This window comes from Scyliorhinus torazame, chromosome 22 (genome assembly GCF_047496885.1).
Source record: "Scyliorhinus torazame isolate Kashiwa2021f chromosome 22, sScyTor2.1, whole genome shotgun sequence".
NCBI classification, from domain to species: Eukaryota; Metazoa; Chordata; class Chondrichthyes; order Carcharhiniformes; family Scyliorhinidae; genus Scyliorhinus; species Scyliorhinus torazame.
Genome location: NC_092728.1, coordinates 13,753,947 through 13,777,700, shown reverse-complemented (window position 1 = coordinate 13,777,700; position 23,754 = coordinate 13,753,947). Strand labels below are relative to the sequence as shown.

General features: G+C 52.1%; 1 pseudogene; it reads left to right on the top strand.

Moving 5' to 3' along the window:
- Positions 1-20,397: 20,397 nt before the first annotated feature.
- The window catches only part of LOC140399435 (transketolase-like protein 1), a 19,721-nt pseudogene continuing 16,364 nt past the window's right edge, over positions 20,398-23,754 (top strand).

Genomic DNA, 23,754 nt, shown 5'->3' with positions numbered 1-23,754 from the left:
TGTTGGGGACCTCTACACAGAGGACAGGTTCGTGACTTTAGAGGAACTGACAGAAAACCCCACCCAACAGGAATGAACTGCGACATCTACAGGTAAAGAACTTCCTCCAGAAGGAGACGAAAATATACCCACGGATCCCGAGACGCACAATGTTACAGGAACTACTGTTATGGGCCAGGGTTTAGAGAACCCCAAAGTGTATCATGGAGTTCACCTGACCCACAACTTTTAATAGATTGTGGTATGGGGAGCACACGGCCCACTCTACAGGTGTGGTACAGCAGAAATGGAAAAGTATTTTTTAAAGCAAAACAATGTTTATTCTATTCACTCAAGTTAACCTTTTTAAAACATACAGTGAACAGCTTAGCAACCATCAATTCAAATATAACCCCCAAAGAATACAACATTAAGTAATCCATAAGCTGTCCTTTTAACATCCAGAAGACTTTAAAAAAAAACCTTTAAACAGAAGCACATCAGGTTAAAGTTACTACTGAGAACATTTATAATTCTGAATTCACCAAATGATCAAGAGATAGTCTTTTCATGGCAGAGAGATCAACAGTACACCTGCTCTGTCTGGCTTCAGCTCCAACACTGAAAACAAAACTAAAAACACCCTGCAGCAAACAGCCTAAAACGAAAGTAAAAAGCTGACAGACAGCCCAGCTCCACCCACTCTCTGACATCACTGCAGTAGTAAACACCCATTTCTTAAAGGTACTCTCACTACAGATATTTATATACAGACCCATTTATAAACACCCATTTCTTAAAGGTATTCTCACAAGACACTACTGGCCGGGGATAATCTGGGAATGGGAACTGTGGGGACCCGTATGGGCGACTATTAGAAAGGACATGCTCCCCACTGGACGAAACACGGGAGAAGTGGGAGGAAGAACTCGGGATAGAAATAGAACATAGACATAGGACATACAGTGGAGGCCATTCCGCCCATCGAGTCTGCACCGACCCACTTAAACCCTCACTTCCACCCGATCCTCGTAACCCAATAAAACCCCTCCTAACCTTTTGGTCACTAAGGGCAATTTATCACGGCCAATCCACCTAACCTGCACGTCTTTGGACTGTGGGAGGAAACCGGAGCACCCGGAGGAAACCCACGCAGACACGGGGAGAACGTGCAGACTCCGCACAGACAGTGACCCAGCGGGGAGTCGAACCTGTGACCCTGGCACTGTGAAGCCACAGTGCTGTCCACTTGTGCTACCGTGCTGCCCTAGGGTGGGGACTCTGGAGCGAAGCACTGGGCAGGGCCAACTCCACCTCCACTTGCGCAAGGCTAAGCCTCACTTGGTTTAAAGTGGGGCGCAGAGCACGCCTGACCAGGCCCTGAAACAGCAGGTTCATTCCGGAGGTGGAGGGCAAATGCCAACGGTGCCAACCACACCCGCATGTTCTGGGCTTGCCCCAGACTTGTCGGGCTCTGGACAGCCTTCTTCGAGGCGATGTCCAAGGTTGTAGGGGTTAGGGTGGAGCCATGTCCCAGAGTGGCAATCTTCAGGGTATCAGACCAGCCAGAACGACATACGGGGAAGAGGCCCAAAGCCCTCGCCTTTGCTTCCCTCATCGCCCGTCGGAGAATCCGCCTGGAGAAAATCAAATCTGCCATCCGAGGGTCGGAGGAGGAGGGCTTCCACAAAACGTGGAGGCCATCAGCAACTTGTTCCAGGTCCCCTTTGTGGTAGTATGCATTAGGGGTCATGTGGGACTGTGAAGCCGTGATGTCATTGGCTGACAGATCCCGGGTCCTGGTTGGTTGTTAACCTCTGGCTCCGCCCTGAAGGCGGAGTATAAGAACTTGGAGTTCTCCCCCGCAGGCCAGTTAGCTACTGAACTGCGGGGAACTAAGTCACGCTTAATAAAGCCTCATCGACTTCATCTCTATTCGTCTCTCATGAGTCTTTGTGCGCTACAATTTATTAAGCGTGCTTAAAAGAACTATGGAGCTCAGGATCATCCCGGAATGCCTGGGGATCAGCCCCAACGCAGTGAACTCAGCAGCAGTTTTCAACCACTGGCAGACTTGTTTCGAGGCCTACCTCAGAACGGCCCCCGGCCGGGTCACAGAAGACCAGAAACTACAGGTCCTGCACTCGAGGGTAAGCCCGGAAATTTTCCCTCTCATCGAAGACGCAGAGGATTTCCAGATGACGTTCGCAGCACTAAAGAGCATCTATGTTCGCCCAGTGAACCAGATCTACGCACGCTACCAACTCGCAACGAGACGGCAAAGTCCCGGAGAATCGCTAGACGAATTCTACGCCGCGCTGCTAACTTTGGGACGGGCCTGCAGCTGCCCGCCGGTAAACGCGATGGAACACACGGACATGTTGATGCGTGATGCTTTTGTGGCAGGTATGAACTCTTCCCAAATCCGCCAAAGACTTTTAGAAAAAGAGTCGCTAGGACTCTCAGAGGCACGGGCCCTTGCAGCCTCACTAGATGTGGCCGCGCGAAACGCCCGCGCCTACGGCCCCGACCGCGCGGCAGCCCCTTGGGCTCCGTGGACCCCCGTCGCGACAAACCCCCCCCCTCCCCCCCACCCCACAGGCTTGCGCGGTTCAGACGCCAAGTCGTCCCGGGGGAGCCCGCTGCTATTTCTGCGGCCAGGCGAAACACCCCCGGCAGCGCTGCCCGGCCCGCGCAGCGACTTGTAAGAGCTGCGGGAAAAAGGGCCATTTCGCGGCTGTGTGCCGGTCCCGGGAGGTCGCCGCGGTCCCCGGCGAACAAGGATTCCTGCGCGCTTATAACGCTCCCCAACCCCCCCAGCGCCCCATGTACGACCCGCAGGCGCAACCAGTTTGGGTCCCGGCCACCGCTGTCCAGCGCCCCATGTACGACCCGCAGGCGCAACCAGTTTGGGTCCTGACTACCGCTGTCCCCGGAGAACAAGGCGAGCTGCGCGTTTCTGACGCTCCCCAACCCCCCCAGCGCCCCATGTGTGACCCGCAGGCGCCGCCATTTTGGGTCCCGGCCACCACAAGGAGAGGAGGGGCGCCGCCATCTTGTGACCCCCCAGTCATGTGCGATGCATGGGGGCGGCCATTTTGTCCACCCCCGCCACCATCTTGGACGGCAACAACGGACCCCAGTGTTGACGGCTCCACGGGGTTCGAGGAAGAAGCTCAAACACTACAATCAAGTCTGGCCTCAATGACGCTGGACCAAGCACGGCCCCGGACGCTCCAGACGACGACAACAACGGTGCTGATAAACGGGCACGAGACACCATGCCTAGTCGACTCCGGGAGCACGGAAAGCTTCATCCACCCCGACACGGTAAGACGCTGTTCTTTGACCATCCGTCCCAGTGCGCAAAAGATTTCCCTAGCTGCAGGATCCCACTCCGTAGAGATCAAAGGCTTCTGCATAGTGACCCTAACGGTGCAAGGGAGGGAGTTTAAAAACTACAAACTAAACGTCCTTCCCCAACTCTGCGCGCCCACATTACTGGGATTAGATTTCCAGTGCAACCTGCAGAGCCTGACCTTCCAATTCGGCGGCCCAATACCCCCACTCACTATCTGCGGCCTCGCAACCCTCAAGGTTGAGCCCCCATCCTTGTTTGCAAACCTCACCCCGGATTGCAAACCCATCGCCACTAGGAGCAGACGGTACAGCGCCCAGGACCGGACATTCATTCGGTCCGAAGTCCAGCGGCTACTGAAGGAAGGCATAATCCAGGCCAGCAATAGTCCCTGGAGAGCACAGGTGGTAGTAGTAAAGACAGGGGAGAAGCAAAGGATGGTCATAGACTATAGCCAGACCATCAACAGGTACACACAACTAGATGCGTACCCTCTCCCCCGCATATCCGACATGGTCAATCGGATTGCCCAATATAAGGTCTTCTCCACCGTGGACCTCAAGTCCGCCTACCATCAGCTCCCCATCCGCCCAAGTGACCGCAAGTACACAGCCTTCGAGGCCGACGGGCGATTATACCATTTCCTACGGGTCCCATTTGGCGTCACAAACGGGGATGGACCGAATGGTTGATCAACACGGGTTGCAGGCCACGTTCCCGTACCTCGACAACGTGACCATCTGCGGCCACGATCAGCAGGACCACGACGCCAACCTCCAAAAATTCCTCCAGACCGCTAAAGCCTTGAACCTCACATACAACGAGGACAAGTGCGTTTTTAGTACAAACCGTCTAGCCATCTTGGGATATGTAGTGCGCAATGGGATAATAGTCCCCGACCCCGAACGCATGCGCCCCCTCATGGAATTTCCCCTCCCTCACTGCTCAAAAGCCCTAAAACGCTGCCTGGTTTTTTTTTCATATTACGCCCAGTGGGTCCCCCAGTACGCAGACAAGGCCCGCCCCCTAATACAGACCACGACCTTCCCCCTGTCCACAGAGGCTTGCCAGACCTTCAGCCGCATCAAAGCGGATATCGCAAAGGCCACGATGCGTGCCATCGACGAGTCCCTCCCCTTCCAGGTCGAGAGCGACGCCTCCGATGTAGCTCTAGCGGCCACCCTTAACCAAGCGGGTAGGCCCGTGGCCTTTTCTCCCGAACCCTCCACGCTTCAGAAATCCGCCACTCCTCAGTGGAAAAGGAAGCCCAAGCCATAGTGGAAGCTGTGCGACGTTGGAGGCATTACCTGGCCGGCAGGAGATTCACTCTCCTCACTGACCAAAGCTCGGTAGCCTTCATGTTCGATAATGCACAGCGGGGCAAAATTAAGAACGACAAGATCTTAAGGTGGAGGATCGAGCTCTCCACCTTCAACTATGAGATCATGTATCGTCCCGGAAAGCTGAACGAGCCGTCCGATGCCCTATCTCGCGGCACATGTGCCAACGCACAAATTAACCGTCTCCAAACCCTCCACGAGGACCTCTGCCACCCGGGGGTCACTCGGTTCTACCACTTTATAAAGTCCCGCAACCTCCCCTACTCCGTGGAGAAGGTCCGTACAGTCACAAGGAACTGCCACATCTGCGCAGAGTGCAAACCGCACTTTTTCAGGCCAGATAGAGCGCACCTGATCAAGGCTTCCCGTCCCTTTGAACGCCTCAGTCTGGACTTCAAAGGGCCCCTCCCCTCCACCGACCGCAACATATACTTCCTGAACGTGGTGGACGAGTACTCCCGTTTCCCCTTCGCCATCCCCTGCCCTGACATGACAGCGGCCACAGTCATTAAAGCCCTTAGCACCATATTCACACTGTTCGGTTGCCCCTCATACGTCCACAGTGACAGGGGGTCCTCCTTTATGAGTGACGAGCTGCGCCAGTTCCTGCTCAGCAACGGTATAGCCTCGAGCAGGACGACCAGCTACAACCCCCGGGGGAACGGGCTAGTAGAGAGGGAGAACGGCACGGTCTGGAAGACCGTCCTACTGGCCCTACGGTCCAGGGACCTCCCAGTTTCACGGTGGCAGGAGGTCCTCCCGGACGCTCTCCATTCCATCCGGTCGCTACTGTGTACTAGCACTAACCAAATGCCTCATGAGCGCCTCCTTGTCTTCCCCAGGAGGTCCTCCTCTGGAACGTCGCTGCCGACCTGGCTGGCGGTCCCAGGACCCATCCTGCTCCGAAAACATGTGCGGGCGCACAAGTCGGACCCGTTGGTCGAGAGGGTTCGCCTCCTCCACGCGAACCCGCAGTACGCTTACGTGGAGTACCCCGACGGCCGACAGGACACGGTCTCCCTGCGAGATCTGGCGCCCGCCGGCAACACACACACCCCCCGACACCAATCACCCCCTCCCTGCCACCGGCGCACCCCGCGAGCGCCCCCTTCCCGGGGGGATCGGTCCTCCTCCCAGGTCCGACCAGAAGTGAAGCGGAAGCAGAAACCGTAAGGCTCCCGGAGACGACAACACGGGAACAAGCACCACCACCACCGGGGCCGAGGCGATCGACGAGGACGACCAGACCGCCCGACCGACTTGTGGCATCAATGTAACATTACTATATTGTGGACTGCAACGAGAACGTTTTCCTTTTCCCCCTTTTACTGTAAATAGTTCAAAACACAAAAAAAAAACCTCTGTACATGCAAACGTTTTACTCCCAGGACCAGCCTTGTAAACCCTTACCACCATACGAAGCACCACCCCGCCGGGTTCATTTTTAACAAGGGGTGAATGTGGTAGTATGCATTAGGGGTCATGTGGCACTGCGAAGCCGTGATGTCATTGGCTGACAGATCCCGGGTCCTGGTTGGCTGTTAACCTCTAGCTCCGCCCTGAAGGCGGAGTATAAGAACCTGGAGTTCTCCCCCGCAGGCCAGTCTGTTACTGAACTGCGGGGAACAAGTCACGCTTAATAAAGCCTCAGCGACTTCATCTCTATTCGTCTCTCGTGAGTCTTTGTGCGCTACACCCTTTGAAGCCAACAGCTGATAAAGTGAGGGGAGGGGGATGGGAAACCACACAGGAGCCAACGAGACAGCAGAGAACAGGTAGAGAGGGGAGGGGGGGGGGAGCCAGGGAGAGGGGGGGGGTTGGGAAGGGCAGGAATAGACAACAGGGAGACAGTGAATGGTAGAACCCTCAAGTGTATTGACAGTCAGAGAGATATAGGTGTACAGGTCCACAGGTCACTGAAAGGGGCAACACAGGTGGAGAAGGTAGTCAAGAAGGCATACGGCATGCTTGCCTTCATTGGCTGGGGCATTGAGTATAAGAATTGGCAAGTCATGTTGCAGCTGTATAGAACCTTAATTAGGCCACACTTGGAGTATAGTGTTCAATTCTGGTCGTCACACTACCAGAAGGATGTGGAGGCTTTAGAGAGGGTGCAGAAGCGATTTACCAGGATGTTGCCTGGTATGGAGGGCATTAGCTGTGAGGAGAGGTTGAATAAACTCGGTTTGTTCTCACTGGAACGGCGGAGGTTGAGGGGCGACCTGATAGAGGTCTACAACATTATGAGGGGCATAGACTGAGTGGATAGTCAGAGGCTTTTCCCCAGGGTAGAGGGGTCAATTACTAGGGGGCATAGGTTTAAGGTGCGAGGGGCAAGGTTTAGAGTAGATGTACGAGGCAAGTTTTTTACACAGAGGGTAGTGGGTGCCTGGAACTCACTACCGGAGGAGGTAGTGGAAGCAGGGACGATAGTGACGTTTAAGGGGCATCTTGACAAATGCATGAATAGGATGGGAATAGAGGGATACGGACCCAGGAAGTGTAGAAGATTGTAGTTTAGACGGGCAGCATGGTCGGCACGGGCTTGGAGGGCCGAAGGGCCTGTTCCTGTGCTGTGCTTTTCTTTGTTCTTTGTTCTTTGTTCAAGGTCAAAGCCAAAACACTGAAAGTATGGAGGGTGAGGGGGCAAGGCCAAACGACAAGGGGTAAAGCGGGGAGGGAGAGGTAAACATATGTCAATAGATGACAGTCACCTTTTGTAAACTATGTATTCCCAAAAAATATCTTTTTATTAAAAATAACAAAAAAGGGTGGGGCTAATGGGGGTGCAGAATTCCAATGTTGAGCTCTTGTAAATTGTATCTGATCCCACACACCTTTGATTATTGCGCAGTGGAAAGTCAGACACCGGAGGTGTTGCAAGAAGCACCTCCTGGGGAGTTTCCAAATTGTGTGGGAACTGGGTCACACATCACAGGCTGGGGCAGGAGGAAGAGAACGCGGGGGGGGTCCCGATAGGCTGGCTGACGTTCAGGTGTCAGAAACCGCGTTTGATCAGTTGGTAGGTAAAGGACAGGAGCAGGGGATGGAGAAAGGGGCGGATAGGGAATCAGACTTCCGTTGTTTTGCTACTGGGGAGAAAGTATTGGTATGGTTGTGGACCATTAAAAGTAGATTTAGTGGGTCTTATCAAAGGAAATCGAGTGAGGGGGATTATTTGGTAAGAATGCCATTCGGCCCATCGAGTCTGCACCGACCCACTTAAGCCCTCTCACTTCCACCCTATCCCCGTAACCCAATAACCCCCCCCCTACCCTTCTGGTCACTAAGGGCAATTTATCACGGCCAATCCACCTAACCTGCACGTCTTTGGACTGTGGGAGGAAACCGGAGCCCCCGGAGGAAACCCACGCCGACACGGGGAAAACGTGCGGACTCCGCAGAGACGGTGACCCAGCGGGGAATCGAACCTGGGACCCCGGCGCGGTGGAGCACAGTGCTATCCACTTGCGCTACCGTGCTGCCCTTGTGCTACTGTTGTAGCCATCTGGGAGGGCCACGTCCCGATTACAAAATGGACACCCGCAAAGAATGCAGGGAAAATTGGACAATGCTAAGAAACGAGCAGGTGCAAGCTCCGTCTGTTGATTAGAACCTTAAACGCTCAGACAGGACAGAAACTACCAACCGATTTACATACTAATGAGCCATCTCCGGGGACAAAAGGGAAACATTTAGATACACAATGTTAGGACAGACTCCCCGGCGCTAGAAGAAGCTAAGACAAAGCTGACCAACAGTCACCAGGACACGCCCAGCGATCAGGGAACCACCCCTCTATTGGAGGAAGATCGATACGACTGATTGGGAAAGACCCAATTAGTTGAGGCCAAGTTCAAGGCCTGCCCAAAAGCTCGCGAAGCCCCTTTTCCGTATAAAAGGTATCCCCCAAGGGAGAACTTCCTCCTTTGGCCTTGGCTCTCACCGAAGAGAGAGACCTGCCTAGCAGCTGACCAGACCAAGTAAGTCCCAAGTCAACGCACGCTACGAGATAGACGCTCCTAGTTGTTACCCTGTAAACAGCTCAACCCAGCAGCCTCAGAACCGAGCAACGGCCATTGTTCCTCTGACTGAGTGGGCGCCCGAAGCTAAGTATAGGCTTTAGTAATAGTGATAGTTTAGTTTGTAGAGTTTATGCATGAGTAGATTTGACTGTGTGTAAATAAATGAGCATTGCTTTTGAACTTACTAACTGGTGTATCGAGTCATTGATCAGTATTCGGTTCTGAACCTTGTGGCGGTGTCGAAAGATACCTGGCGACTCTTGAGCAAACGTGATTAAACAGAGCCAAATTAAGAGCCAACCAAAAGTTAGCAACACTGCAGCCCTAACGATCAGGTTTCGAAACGTAGAAGGGAAGCTCTCAGAGTGTGTCATGTTCATATGCTCAAACGGCATTTCGATAGAGCAGGAAAGGAGGAGGTGTTGGTCCTTTGTAACTCAGGGAGAAGACATAAATCCAGACGATTCTGAATTTCACGTTCCTCAAATTAGATTGGACAATGAGGAAGTGATAAAAAAACAGGGATGAGGGGTCAATGTCCTGACCTTTGCCTCCTGGGTGGCCCGGAGATGTTGGTTATATTGTTTTGTTCTTGTTGAAACCTGAGGTTTAAAATTGTTAAAATTATAAATGCCTTAATAAAATATTTTCACATTTTTTTTTTTAAAAATTGGGATAAATAATTGAGTTACCTTCCGGAGGAAAAATCAAAGTGACCCAAAAGAGTTATTACAGTCACATAGGGCTGTATGTGAGAATAAACTGGGAAGTACAAAAGTAAGTGTTGGAATTTAGCAATATTATAACTAATGGGCCCGTTGCCACTTCCTTTGGCACCCTAGGATATAGGCCCGGGGGACATGTCTGCCTTCAATCCCAATAGTTTGTGGAGTATGGTTTCCTTATTGTTCTAAGTTCCACCCTTTCTATTCCCTCTGAATTTCCCGTTCCTATAGGAATGGTACTAGTGTTCTCCACCACGAAAACTGAGGCAAAGTATTGATTTAGCATCTCTGTCATTTCTGTGTTCCCCACTATTAACCCATCGGTTTCATCTTCCAAAGGGGCCAACATTCACCTTGGCGACTCGCTTCCCTTTTATGTACTTATAGAAGCTTTTGTTATCCTTTTTGGTCTTCTGCGCTAGTTTTCTTTCGGAATTTACCTTGGCTTCTTTTATTACGTTTTTAGTATCCCTTTGTTTATGTTTGAAGGTTTCCCAATCTTCCAGCCGGTCACTGGCCTTTGCAATATGATGTGCCTTAGTTTTGGTCTCTATGTTGTCCTTGACCTACTTGTTTAGCCATGGGTGTTTGTTTCCCCTCTTCCCATCTTTCTTCCTCACATACGTTTGTACTTCCCAGTTTATTCTCACATACAGCCCTATGTGACTGTAATAACTCTTTTGGGTCACTTTGATTTTTCCTCCGGAAGGTAACTCAATTATTTATCCCAATTTACAAAAAAAAAAAAATTTTGAAAATATTTTATTAAGGCATTTATAATTTTAACAATTTTAAACCTCAGGTTTCAACAAGAACAAAACAATATAACCAACATCTCCGGGCCACACGGGAGGCAAAGGTCAGGACATTGACTCCCTCATCCCTGTTTTTTATCACTTCCTCATTGTCCAATCTAATTTGAGGAACGTCAAATTCAGAATCGTCTGGATTTATCTCTTCTCTCTGAGTTACACCTCCTCACTGGGAGATATTTTAGTTGTGAGGAATTGAGTATCTCCTTAAACAACTGCCGCTGCCCATCAGCTGTCCTGCCTTTTCGCCTTCCTGCCCAGTCTCTACGGGCCCAATCTGTCCTCAAGCCTGTGTCATTTCCTTTGTTCAATTCCAGAACGCTCGTGTGGGACTGCACTTTCTCCCCCCCCCAAACTGAATCTGGAATTCTACCATACTACGGTCACTTCTCCCTCGTGGATCCTGAACTGCGAGGCCATTAATGAATCCCTCCTCATTACAGAATACCAAATCCACAGTGGCCTCCTTCCTGGTTGGTTCCCGAACATACTGTTCCAAAACGATCTCTAACACATTCAATGAACTCTGCCTCCAGGCTACCCTTGCCAATTTGATTCTTCCAGTCATGCATATTAAAATCAACTATGATTATTGCCGTACCTTTCTTGCAAGCCCCCAGTATTTCCTGGTTTGCACTGTGCCCCACTGTAGAACTACTGTTTGGGGATTACTCCTACCAAAGACGTCTACCCTTTGCTATTTCTTATTTTTACCCAGAATGATTACACATCTTGATCCCCAGTTCATATGACATTTCCCATTCCAACACTGATCCCATTCCTCACCAGCAGGGCTGCGCCACCTCCTTTTCCTTTCACCCTATCTCCCCGAAATACTGCGTGCCCTTGGATATTCAACTCCCAGACTTGTATCCACGTTTCGGCCACCAAATCAGTTTTGGGCCCCGTATCTAAGGAAGGATGTGCCGGCCGTGGAAAGGGTCCAGAGGAGGTTCACAGGAATGATCCCTGGAATGAAGAGCTTGTCGTATGAGGAACGGTTGAGGATTCAGGGTCTGTACTCGCTGGAGTTTAGAAGGATGAGGGGGGATCTTATTGAAACTTACAGGATACTGCGAGGCCTGGATAGAGTGGACGTGGAGAGGATGTTTCCACTTGTAGGAAAAACTAGAACCCGAGGACACCATCTCAGACTAAAGGGACGATCCTTTAAAACAGAGATGAGGAGGAATTTCTTCAGCCAGAGGGTGGTGAATCTGTGGAACTCTTTGCCGCAGAAGGCTGTGGAGGCCAACTCACTGAGTGTCTTTAAGACAGAGATAGACAGGTTCTTGATTAATAAGGGGGTCAGGGGATATGGGGAGAAGGCAGGAGAATGGGGATGAGAAAATATCAGCCATGATTGAATGGTGGAGCAGACTCGATGGGCCGAGTGGCCTAATTCTGCTCCTATGTATTATGGTCTTATAGCTTTTTGTTTCTATTTGTGCCATTAGCTCATTAAGTTTGTTCCAAATGTTTTGTGTATTTAGATTCAAAGCTTTAAAATTTGTTCCATTGTTAAATTTCCCTTTCCCATTCTCCTGCCTTCTCCCCATAACCCCTGGTCCTTTTCATCATAAAGTCAGACGTGGGGGTGTTCGCGGATGACTGCACAAAGTTCAGCACCGTTCTCAGACACTGAAGCAGTCCCTGTCCAAATGCAGCAAGACCTGGACAATATCTAGACTCGGGGCTGACAAGTGGCAACTAACATTCGCGCCACACAAGTGCCAGGCAATGACCATCTTCTACAAGAGAGGATCTAACCACCGCCCCTTGACATTCAGTGGCATTGCTGAGATACCCTCAATTACAACTCGAGAGAGATGATTGGTAATACAAAGGCTTTAATTACCAGAGAACCAGACAGCTGCCGAGAAGTGTGCTCACTGCACGCTGCCTACTGAACGGAACCTTATATACAGCTTCCTGGGGGCGGAGCTGGAGGCGGAGTCCCCCAGGGTTCCAAACCTGGTCTTAAAGGGGCCTACGCATTAAAGGTACATGTGTATACAGATATCATTCATCACATTCACCCCCTGTTTAAAAAAAACGCATAGTCCGTCGGGGGTGAAGTGGAATAACAAGTTCAGTCTTTTGGGTGATCTGATTGCCCGTGTCGACCTTCTCAGCTCCGGTGGTGGTGCGGCGGATACGGTCGTCCTCGGCGGGGGTATATCCGGGAGCACGGTTGTCTGAGCCTTTGCCCTCGTTGGAGCAGGGGGGGGGGTATCCGGGATGACTAGGGTGATTGGTACCGGCGCCGGCTGGGGGGAGGGGGGCACTATGGGGGGGGGGGGTGCTGTCGGAGTCGACACCGGGGCGGGGAGGGGAGCATCGGTGGAAGGGGGGGGGTCGGTGGGCGAGCCAGCGGGTGCCAGGTCTCGCAGGGAAACGGTGTCCTGCCTGCCGTCAGGGGGGCTCGACGTAGGCGTATTGAGGGTTTGCGTGTAGTAGTTGGACCCTCTCGACCAGTGGATCTGTCTTATGGCTCCTCACGTGCCTCCGGAGTAGAACTGGTCCCGGAGTCGTCAGCCAACGTGGAAGCGAGACCCCAGAGGTGGACTACCGTGTCTGGATGGATAAAACTCTCCGTGCTCCCGGAGTCAAAAAGGCAGGGAATGTCGCGGCCGTTGATTTGAACCTGCATCATTGGGTTTCGCAGGTGCTTCGGCTGAGATTGATCGAGCGTGATCGCTCCGAGTTGCGGGCAGTCAGAGTCCTCGGTTGAATTGGACTCGCAAAATGGCCGCCGTCGTCGGTCACACGTTTTGAGTTTTGAAGATGGCCGCCGCCAAGATGGCCACCCCCATGACTCGCACGAGGCCGATGACGCGTCGGAAGTAGGCGTGTCCGGCCGCCGCGCGGCTGCGTTGCGGGGCCTGTGGTCCCAGGAGTTCGATTTCTGGGCCCGATGAGACTTTTGTTTCTGGCCTTTGGGCCCAGCCAGGCAGACCTTGGCGAAGTGCCCCTTCTTTCCGCATTCGCCGCAGATAGCGGAGCGGGCCGGGCAACGCTGGCGCGAGTGTTGGCATTGCCCACATAAATAGCATTGGGGGCCCCCGGTGTGAGCGGCGCAGGCCTGAAGCATGGCCGAGTCTGGAGAGGATCGAGAGGGGTTCGCAAGGTCCCCGGGGTACGTGCGGAGATTATAGTGGGCCGCTTCCAGGGAAGAGGCGAGCGTTACCGTGCCTTGGAGGTCCTTCGCTCCATCTTCTAGGAGCCGCTGCCGGATGTACGTGGATCGGATACCGGACACGAAAGCATCACGAATATGTAAGTTCATGTGGACTTCTGCCGTCACCTCTTTATGGTCGCAGTTCCTGGCGAGCGCGGTGAGTCTCTCCAAGTATTCATCTAGCGTTTCCCCGGAGCGCTGGCGGCAGGTCGAGAGCAAATGTCTGTCGTGTACCTCGTTTATCGACTTTACGAAGCGCATCTGTAGGATTTCGACCACCGTTTCGTACGTCGTAGCTTTCTCGATCACGGAGGATAGTCGGTGGCCCACGCGGGCATGTAGTAAGCTCAGCTTGTGAGGTCCGTCAACTTCAGTCTCTGAGGAATTCAGATAGGCCTCAAAGCACCAGAGCCAGTATTTTAACATTTCAGTGGCTTCCGGCGACCGAGCGTCCAAATTGAGCTTCTCCAGCTTTAGACCGCTGTCCATCCTGATGTAGTCTGGTTATTAAATTGAGATACCCTCAATTACGACTCGAGAGAGATGATTGGTAATACAAATGCTTTAATTACCAGAGAACCAGACAGCTGCCGAGAAGCCACACTGCACGCTGCCTACTGAACGTAACCTTATATACAGCTTCCCGGGGGCGGAGCCAGAGGCGGAGCCGGAGGCGGAGTCCCCCAGGGTTCCAAACCCAGTCTTAAAGGGGCCTACGCATTAAAGGTACACGTGTATACAGATATCATTCATCACAATTACCATCGCCGAATCCCCCACACTCAACATCCTGGGGTTACCATTGATCAGAAACTGAACTGGACCCAGCCGTATAAATACTGTGGCTACCAGCGCAGGTCAGAGGCTGGGAATCCTGCGGAGAGTAACTCACCTCCTGACCCCCCCAAAGCCTGTCCACCATCTACAAGGACACAAGTCAGGAGTGTGATGGACTCTCCCACTCGCCTGGATGGGCGCGGCTCCGACAACACTCGAGAAGCTCGACACCATCCAGGACAAAGCAGCTCCCTCACCCCGCTCGATCGACACGCTAACCCCCACCTTCAACACCCACCCCCTCCACCCCCCGACGCACAGCGGCAGCCGTGTGCACCGTCTACGAGATGCACTGCGGCCACTCGCCAAGGCTCCTTCGACAAGCACCTTCCAAACCCACGACCACCACCATCTAGAAGGACAAGAGCAGCAGATACCTGGGAACCCCACCACCTGGAGGCTCCCCTCCGAGCCCCTCACCATCCCCACTTGGAAATATATCGGCCGTTCCTTCACTGTCGCTGGGGCAAAACCCTGGAACCCTCTCCCTAACAGCACTGTGGGTGTACCTACAGCTCAGGGACGGCAGCGGTTCAAGAAGGCAGCTCACCCCCACCTTCTGAAGGGCAACTAGGGATGGGCAATAAATGCTCGGCCTAACTGGCGACGCCCACATCCCGTAACTGAATCAAATAAATCTAGCACAGCTTCCCTATTAGCCAATCTGATCAGTCTTCCTGTGATGACAACACTTTTCAGTATTTACCCCAGTCAGAACACTCAGTCAGTGAAGAATGCTAATGTGACACCCTTATTCAAAAAGGGAGGGGGGGCAGGATGTGGGAAATGACAGACCAGTCAGTTTAACATCTGTCGTTGGGAAACTGTTAGAATCCATTCTTCAGGAAGTAATATCGGGACATTTGGAAAGTCCGAACGCAATCCATCCGACTCAGCATGGTGTTAATGTAATAAGAATAATAATCTTTTATTGTCACAAGTATGAAGTTACTATGAAAAGCCCCTAGTCGCCACATTCCGGCGCCTGTTCGGGTAAGCCGGTACGGGAATTGAACCCGCGCTGCTGGCCTTGTTCTGCATTACAAACCAGCTGTCTAGCCCACTGAGCTAAACCGGCCTATTTTATGGAGGGCAAATCATGTTTGACTAATTTGCTAAAGTTCTAACAAGCCAAGTGGATAATGGGGGTCTTGTAGATGTAGTGTATCTGGACTTTCGGAAGGTGTTTGATAAAGGTGCCGCACAGAAGGTTAACACACATGGGGTTAGGGGTAATTTATTAACTTTGTCAGAAGACTGGCTGACGGACAGAAGGCAGAGAGTCGGGATGGGTCTTTTTCTGGATGGCGAGATGTAACCAGTGGAGTGTCACAGGGTTCGGTCTTTGGGTCCCGGCTATTTACTATCTATATTTTTAAAAATAAATTTAGAGTACCCCATTATTCTTTTCTCCAATTTAGCGCGGCCAATCCACCTACCCTGCACATCTTTGGGTTGTGGGGGTGAAACCCAGGCAGACACGGGGAGAATGTGCAAACTCCACACGGACAGTGACCCAGGGCCGGGATCGAACCTGGGACCTCGGCGCTGTGAGGCAGCAGGGCTAACCACTGCGCCGCATGCCTCCCCTATTTACAATCTATATTAACGACTTGGATACAGGGATAGAAGGTCCTCCAGCCAAATTTGCAGGCGACACAAAAATAGGTGGGACAGGAAGTTGCGATGAGGAAATTAAGAATCTTACAAACGGACATAGATAGGTTAGGAGAGTGGGCCAACATGTGGCAGATGGCGTTTAATGTCGATAAGTGTGAGGTCATCCATTTTGACTGGAAAAATGGAAAGGCAACTTATTTTCTGAATGGGGAGAGACTCCGGGGGGCTCCGTTGCAGAGGGATCTGGGAGTCCGAGTGCATGAGTCACAGGAAACGAGCATGCAGGTGCAGCAGACAAGAACGTGAATGGAATGTTGACATTTATAGCTAAAGGAATTGAGTGTAAAGGTAAGAAGTGTTGTCGCGTTGATGAGACTGCACCTGGAGTATGGTGCACAGTTTTGGGCCCCTTATTTGAGGAAAGATGTAGTGACATTGGAGGCAGCTCGGAGGAGGTTCACGAGGTTGATTCCAAAGATGAGAGGGTTTTTCGTATGAAGAGAGATTGAGTCATTTCGGCCGATACTCTCTAGAGTTTAGAAGAACGAGGGGAGATCAAACTGAGGTATTCAAGATGACAAAAGGCATGGATAAAGTAGACGTGGAGCGGAGGCTTCCTCTTGTGGGGCATACCAAAACGAGAGGTCAGAACCTTAGGATGAGAGGTCGCAAATTTAAAATGGAGTTGAGGAGAAACTACTTCACCCAAAGGGTCGTGAATCCGTGGAATTTGCTACACCAGAGTGCGGTGACTAAATTTAAGGAGGAGTGAGACAGATTTTTAATTGGTAATGGACTGAAGGGTTATGGAGAACGGGCAGGCCGGTGGAGTTGAGGCCAGGATGGGATCAGCCATGATCGAATGGCGGAGCAGACTCGATGGGCCGAATGGCCCCAGTATGCTCCTGTGTCGTATGAACTTATGTAGTTATAGGAAATGCCATTCCAGTTAAATAACAGACTCAATCCCCTAAAGTTAGCACAGGTACAAAAGGAGATTGACAGCATGCTTAAGAATGACATCACTGAGGGCCGCACGGTGGCGCAGTGGTTAGCACTGCTGCCTCACGGCGCCGAGGTCCCAGGTTCGATCCCGCCCACAGTCCAAAGACGTGCGGGTTAGGTGGATTGGCCGTGCTAAATTGCCCTTAGTGTCCAGAGAAGCTAAGGTGGGGTTATGGGGATCATAGAATTTACAGTGCAGGAGTCCATTCGGCCCATCGAGTGTGCACCGGCCCTTACAAAGAGCACCCTACTCAAGCCCACGTATCTACCCTGTCCCCATAACCTAGTAACCCCCACTTAATCTTTTTTGGACACTAAGGGCAATTTATCGTGGCCCATCCACCTAACCTGCACCTCTTTGGACTGTGGGAGGAAACCGGAGCACCCGGAGGAAACCCACGCACACACACGGGGAGAACGTGCAGACTCCGCACAGACCCAAGCCGGGGATCGAACCTGGGACCCTGGAGCTGTGAAGCAACTGTGCTAACCACTGTGCTGCCGTGCTGCCCTAGGGTGCTCGGGTGGAGGTGTGGGCTTAAGTAGGGTGCTCTTTCCAAGGGCCGGTGCAGACTCGATGGGCCGAATGGCCTCCTTCTGCACTGTAAATTCTATGGTTCCATGATTCCCAACATTAAACAGGAAATCAGAGATGTGTGTGATAAAGGAACATCCATGATTATGGGTAACTTTAATCGGCATATAGATTTGGTGAGTCAAATTAGTCACAGTACAATAGAGGAGGAATCTCTCGAGTGTGTAGGGGATGGTTTTCTGTGCCAGTATGTTGAGGAACCAACAAAGAAACAGGCCGTCTTGGGCTGGGTATTGTCCAATGAGAAAGGATTAGTTGGCAATCTAGTTGTGAGAGATCCCTTGGGGATGAGTGACCATAATATGGTAGAATTCTTTATCAAGGTGGATAGTGAGGGAGTTGATTGTGAGACCAGGGTTCTGAACCTCAATAAAGGTTACTATGATGGCCTAAGGCATGAGCTGGCAATGACAGACTGGGATGAAAGGATGGAAAATGGATAGGTAATGGCAGGCATTCAAGGAACGAATAGGCGAACTCCAAAAGTTGTTTATTTCTATTTGGCGCACGAGTAGAAAGGGAACTGTAGCCAAACCATGGCTAACAAAAGGGAAATTAGAGGTAGTATTAGATTCAAAGAGGCATGCAAATAAGCTAGAAAAAGCAATAGACCTGAGGATTGGGAAAAGTTTCAAATTCAGCAAAGGCAGACCAAGGGATTGATAAAGAAGAGAAAAATAGAGGGCGGCATGTGACACAGTGGATAGCACTGGGACTGCGGCGCTGAGGATCCGGGTTTACTATGTAAATTCGTACTTCGCTTCTGTCTTAACAAAGGAGGGGCAGCACGGTGGCGCAAGTGGTTAGCACGGTTGCCTCACGGCGCCGAGGTCCCAGGTTCGATCCCGGCTCTGGGTCACTGTCCGTGTGCAGTTTGCACATCCTCCCCGTGTGTGCGTGGGTTTCCTCCGGGTGCTCCGGTTTCCTCCCACAGTCCAAAGATGTGCAGGTTAGGTGGATTGGCCATGACAAATTGCCCTTAGTGTCCAAAATTGCCCTTCAGTGTTGGACTGGGTTATGGGGATAGGGTGGAGGTGTTGACCTTGGGTAGGGTGCTGTTTCCAAGGGCCGGTGCAGACTCGATGGGCCGAATGGCCTCCTTCTGCACTGTAAATCCTATGATAAATGCATGCTGTGGGGGGAGGGGAGAGCAGGAGGTCAATGGGTTGGGGACTGAGTGGGAGGTCTTTCCAAGGGCCAGCAGGGGGAGGGGTACGATGGGCCGAACGGTCCCCTCCTGAGCTCTGCCGTTTGCAAAGTGCACCCCCTTCCCCCTTCCCTCCCCCTTCCCCTTCCAAACCCTCAGACCCAGACCCATTTGCAAAACATGAGGACACAATGTGCAATTTCCCCCGCAGACTTTGCCCAGGATAACACTTCCTGGTTTTGTAAGACTGGTGCGTGCACTGTGCAAAGTAGCACAGGGCTCTGTCTCCCCCCACCTTCTAGCTCACCCCCACCCCCCTATCCATCTCCACCAATAAGATGTTCGTAGCGTGACTTCGATTTCAAATCCCTACCCACTTGGACGAACGACACATCCGCTGGTGGATTGAGGAAGCAGATATAGAGGAGCAGATTTCAACAGCGATTTCACTGGCCCTGTAACATACACAGTGAACTGTAGCAGCCCAGTGTCTCCGAGTCACACACAGGGACATTGCACATTCCTCATTCCTGTAGCAGCCTCTGTTCCTGAACACACACAGGGACATTGCTCCTGGTGCATCCTCTCTTCCTGAACACACACACACGCATTGTCCCTGTAGCAGCCTCAGTGCTTTGTGCAAGAGTCACTCACGTTCCCCCAGCTGATGGATTCCCCCCAGCTCCCGGACCAGCAGGGTCTCCAGATCCTCCAGGACATCGCCAACAGGCTCCGCGTCCTCTCCATCAAAGCAACATGCGCTTCCAATTCAGGGTAAGGCATCTCCGCATATCCTAAACCACCTCTCTCCCTCTCCTTTCCACTCTCTCTTTAATCTCATTCTTTTCTTCCTCTATCTGTGGCCCTATTACACGTGTGTGTCTCAGTATTTCAGTAATGTCCCTTTCTCTCGTTCCCTCTCTCCTCAATATTGCTGTAATTTCTCTCTGCCTCTCCCACTCCTCTTCCCCCCCCCCCTCTTTTCCCCACTCTCCAATATCATTCTTTTCCTCTATTTGTGTCTATTATATGCGTGTGTGCTCTCTCTCTCCAGTCTCCTTTTCCTCTCTGTGTCTCCATTACATGTATGTGTATCTCAATATTTCAGTAATGTGTGTCTCTCTTTCCCCATATTTCACTAGTGTGTCTGTCTCTCTCACTCACTGGTGCCTCTTTCACTCACGAGTGCCTCACTCACTCGTGTCTCTTTCGCTCACTCGTGCCTCTTTCGCTCTGCCTCTTTCGCTCACTAGTACCTCTTTCGCTCACTAGTACCTCTTTCGCTCACTAGTACCTCTTTCGCTCACTAGTACCTCTTTCGCTCACTAGTACCTCTCTCGCTCACTAGTGACTCTCTCGCTCACTAGTGACTCTCTCGCTCACTAGTGACTCTCTCGCTCACTAGTGACTCTCTCACTCACTAGTGACTCTTTCACTCACTAGTGACTCTTTCACTAGTCTCTATTTCACTGGTGTGAGTCACTCTGACTCAGCATTTTTTCATTGTCAGTCAGCGTGTGTGATTTTTTTTTTTTGAAAGCTCAGCGAGATTATCAGACCTGTTGCTACATTGTTTGGGAAAAGTACATTTGGGGTATTTGGGTCAGTCGGTGGTGGGGATGGGAGCGAGGGGAGTGGAAGGTCGGGAGGGGCTCTTTAAAGACTCTGCACCCTAGTTAGTGTTTATGTTGGGGGGGGGCTGAAGTGAGCTCTCACTTCCCTGCTGCCCTCCTCCAGGGAGGGGTGTGGTGGGTGCCTACACATGCGGGCAGAATGATACGGAGCGTGCCCTCTTGGGCAACCTACTGGCTCGTTCCTCTGAAAGGGAAGCGGATTTTGGCGAGTCACTTGGAGGAAGTGGGATTAGAGGCTCGAGGTGAGTTGAGGGTGAAGCCGCAGGGCAGCACGGTTGCTTCACAGCTCCAGGGGTCTCTGGTTCGATTCCCCGCTGGGTCACTGTCTGTGGGGAGTCTGCACGTTCTCCCCGTGTCCGCGTGGGTTTCCTCCCGGGGGCTCCAGTTTCCTCCCACAGTCCAAAGATGTGCAGGTTAGGTGGATTGGCCGTGATAAATTGCCCTTGGTGTCCAAAAATGATTAAGTGGGGGTCGCTGGGTTGCGGGGAGAGGGTGAAGATGTGGGCTTGGGTAGGGAGCTCTCTCCGAGGGCTGGTGCAGACTCGATGGGCCGAATGGCCTCCTTCGGCACTGCAGATTCTATGTTCTTAAGGTGAAAGGTGGAAGATATAGGAGGGATATCAGAGGTAGGTTCTTTACCCAGAGAGTAGTGGGGGCATGGAATGCACTGCCTGTGGAAGTAGTTGAGTCGGAAACATTGGGGACCTTCAAGCAGCTGTTGGATAGGTACATGGATTACGGGAAAATGATATAGTGTAGATTTATTTGTTCTTAAGGGCAGCACGGTAGCATTGTGGATAGCACAATTGCTTCACAGATCCATGGTACCAGGTTCGATTCCAGCTTGGGTCATTGTCTGTGCGGAGTCTGCACGTCCTCCCCGTGTGTGCGTGGGTTTCCTCCGGGTGCTCCGGTTTCCTCCCACAGTCCAAAGATGTGCGGGTTAGGTGAATTGGCCAATGATAAATTGCCCTTAATGTCCAAATTGCCCTTGGTGTTGGGTGAAGGTGTTGAGTTTGGGTAGGGTGCTCTTTCCAAGAGCCGGTGCAGACTCAAAGGGCCGAATGGCCTCTTTCTGCACTGTAAATTCAACGATAATCTATGATTAATCTAGGACAAAGGTTCGGCACAACATCGTGGGCCGAAGGGCCTGTTCTGTGCTGTATTTTCTATGTTCTATGTTCTTGTTCCAAGTCCACACGTGTGACAGAATGGGAGCGTAGGGCACTGATGGCAGAGCTCGCTGGCTCTGTCCTGGGTTAGCACGGGGCAGGACGGGCTGAATGGTCATTCCTGTACTTCATGAGCCTGTTTACACGGGGCGGGGGGGGGCGAGTAGCATTTGGATTAGGTCTTTTATGGGGAAAGAGCCAAGGCTGAGGCATCTCTATTTTTCTTTCTGGGTGAACTCTTTTCACGAGAGCCAGCAGGGATCGGGTGGACTGAATGGCCTCCGCCATCTGTGGCGAGTGTGTGTCTTGGCAGAATGCATTTGACACGTACCCAAAGGGCAGGGGGGGGGGGGAGGAATGGTTTGTATGATGAGGAAAGTGTTGAGCAGGTCGGGATCGCCATGGGAAAGTGAATTCGGGGCCCCCGGTCTGATCAGACATGATCTTAGCGAATGGGTAATCCTGAGGGGACGAATGGCCTCGGGGCTGGCTCTTGGCGAAGGTGGGCTATCGGGAGACCCTCACAACCCTCTGGATTAAAAAAAGGTTGTCCTCCAATCCCCCTGAACCTCCCACCCCTCACCTTGAACTTGCGTCCCCCTCGTAACTGACCCTTCCACTAAGGGGAACAGCTGCTCCCCCTCCACCCTGTCCATGCCTCATAATCTTGTTCCCCTCGATCAGCTCGCCCCCTCAGTCGTCTCTGCTCCAGCGAAAACAGCCCAAGCTTATCCAACCTCTCTTCGTAACTTAAATATTCCACCCCAGGCAACATCCTGGTGAATCTCCTCTGCAACCCCTCCAGCGCAATCACACCCTTCCTATGATAGGGCGGCAGGGTAGCACAGTGGTTAGCACTGTTGCTTCACAGTGCCCGGGTTCGATTCCCGGCTTGGTCACTGTCTGTGCGGAGTCTGCACGTTTCTCCCCGTGTCTGCGTGGGTTTCCTCCGGGTGCTCCGTTTCCTCCCACAAGTCCCGAAAGACGTGCTTGTTGGGTGAATTGGACATTCTGATTTCCCCCTCTGTGTACCCGAACAGGCGCCGGAATGTGGCGACGAGGGGATTTTCACAGTAACTTCATTGCAGTGTTAATGTAAGCCGACTTGTGACACGAATAAAGATTATTATTAATGTGGTGACCAGAACTGCACACAGTACTCCAGCTGTGACCTCATCAAAGGCCTATACAACTCCAACATGACTTCCCTGTTTTTGGAATCTATGCCTCGATTGATACAAGGCAACTGTCCCAAATGCCTCTTTCACCTCCCTATTAACCTGCCCTTCTGCCTTCAGAGATCTATGGACAAACACGCCAAGGTCCCTTGTTCCTCGGAACTTCCTAGTTTCGGGCCATTCATTCAAAACTTCACATTACACTGTCCAAGGTGCATCCCCTCTCACTTTTCAGGGTTAAATTCCATCTGCCACGTTCCAGCCCAGTTGACCATCCCGTCTATATGTGAGAGCACATTCTAGAGCTCTGGGCCCCCAGGCAGCTAGAGGCACAGTCGGCAATGGTGGGGCGATGGAAATGGGAGGGTGCTCGAGAGGCCGGAATTGGAGGAGGGCCGAGATCTCGGAGGGTATGAGGTAGGGAGGGTTGAAGGGGCTGCAGGAGGTTACAGAGCAGGGAGGGTTATAGGGGCTGAGGTTACAGTGATTGGGAGGGTTGTAGGGGCTGGAGGAGGTTACAGAGATAGGGAGGATTGTAGGGACTGGAGGAGGTTACAGAGATAGGGAGGGTTGTAGAGACTGGAGGAGGTTACAGAGATAGGGAGGGTTGTCGGGGCTGGAGGAGGTTACAGAGATAGGGAGGGTTGTCGGGGCTGGAGGAGGTTACAGTGATTGGGAGGGTTGTAGGGGCTGGAGGAGGTTACAGAGATAGGGAGGATTGTAGGGGCTGGAGGAGGTTACAGAGAGGGGGAGGGTTGTAGGGGCTGGAGGAGGTTACAGAGATAGGGAGGGCTGTAGAGGCTGGAGGAGGTTACAGAGCTAGGGAGGGCTGGAGGAGGTTACAGAGATAGGGAGGGTTATAGGGGCTGGAGGAGGTTTACAGAGATGGGGAGGGTTATAGGGGTTGGAAGAGGTTACAGAGATAGGGAGGGTGTAGGGGCTGGAGGAGGTTACAGAGATAAGGAGGGTTGTAGGGGCTGGAGGAGGTTACAGAGATGGGGAGAGTTGTAGGGGCTGGAGGAGTTTACAGAGATGGGAAGGCTGTAGGAGCTGGACGAGGTTACAGAGATAGGGAGGGTTGTCGGGGTTGGAGGAGGTTACAGAGATAGAGAGGGTTGTTGGGGTTGGAGGAGGTTACAGAGATAG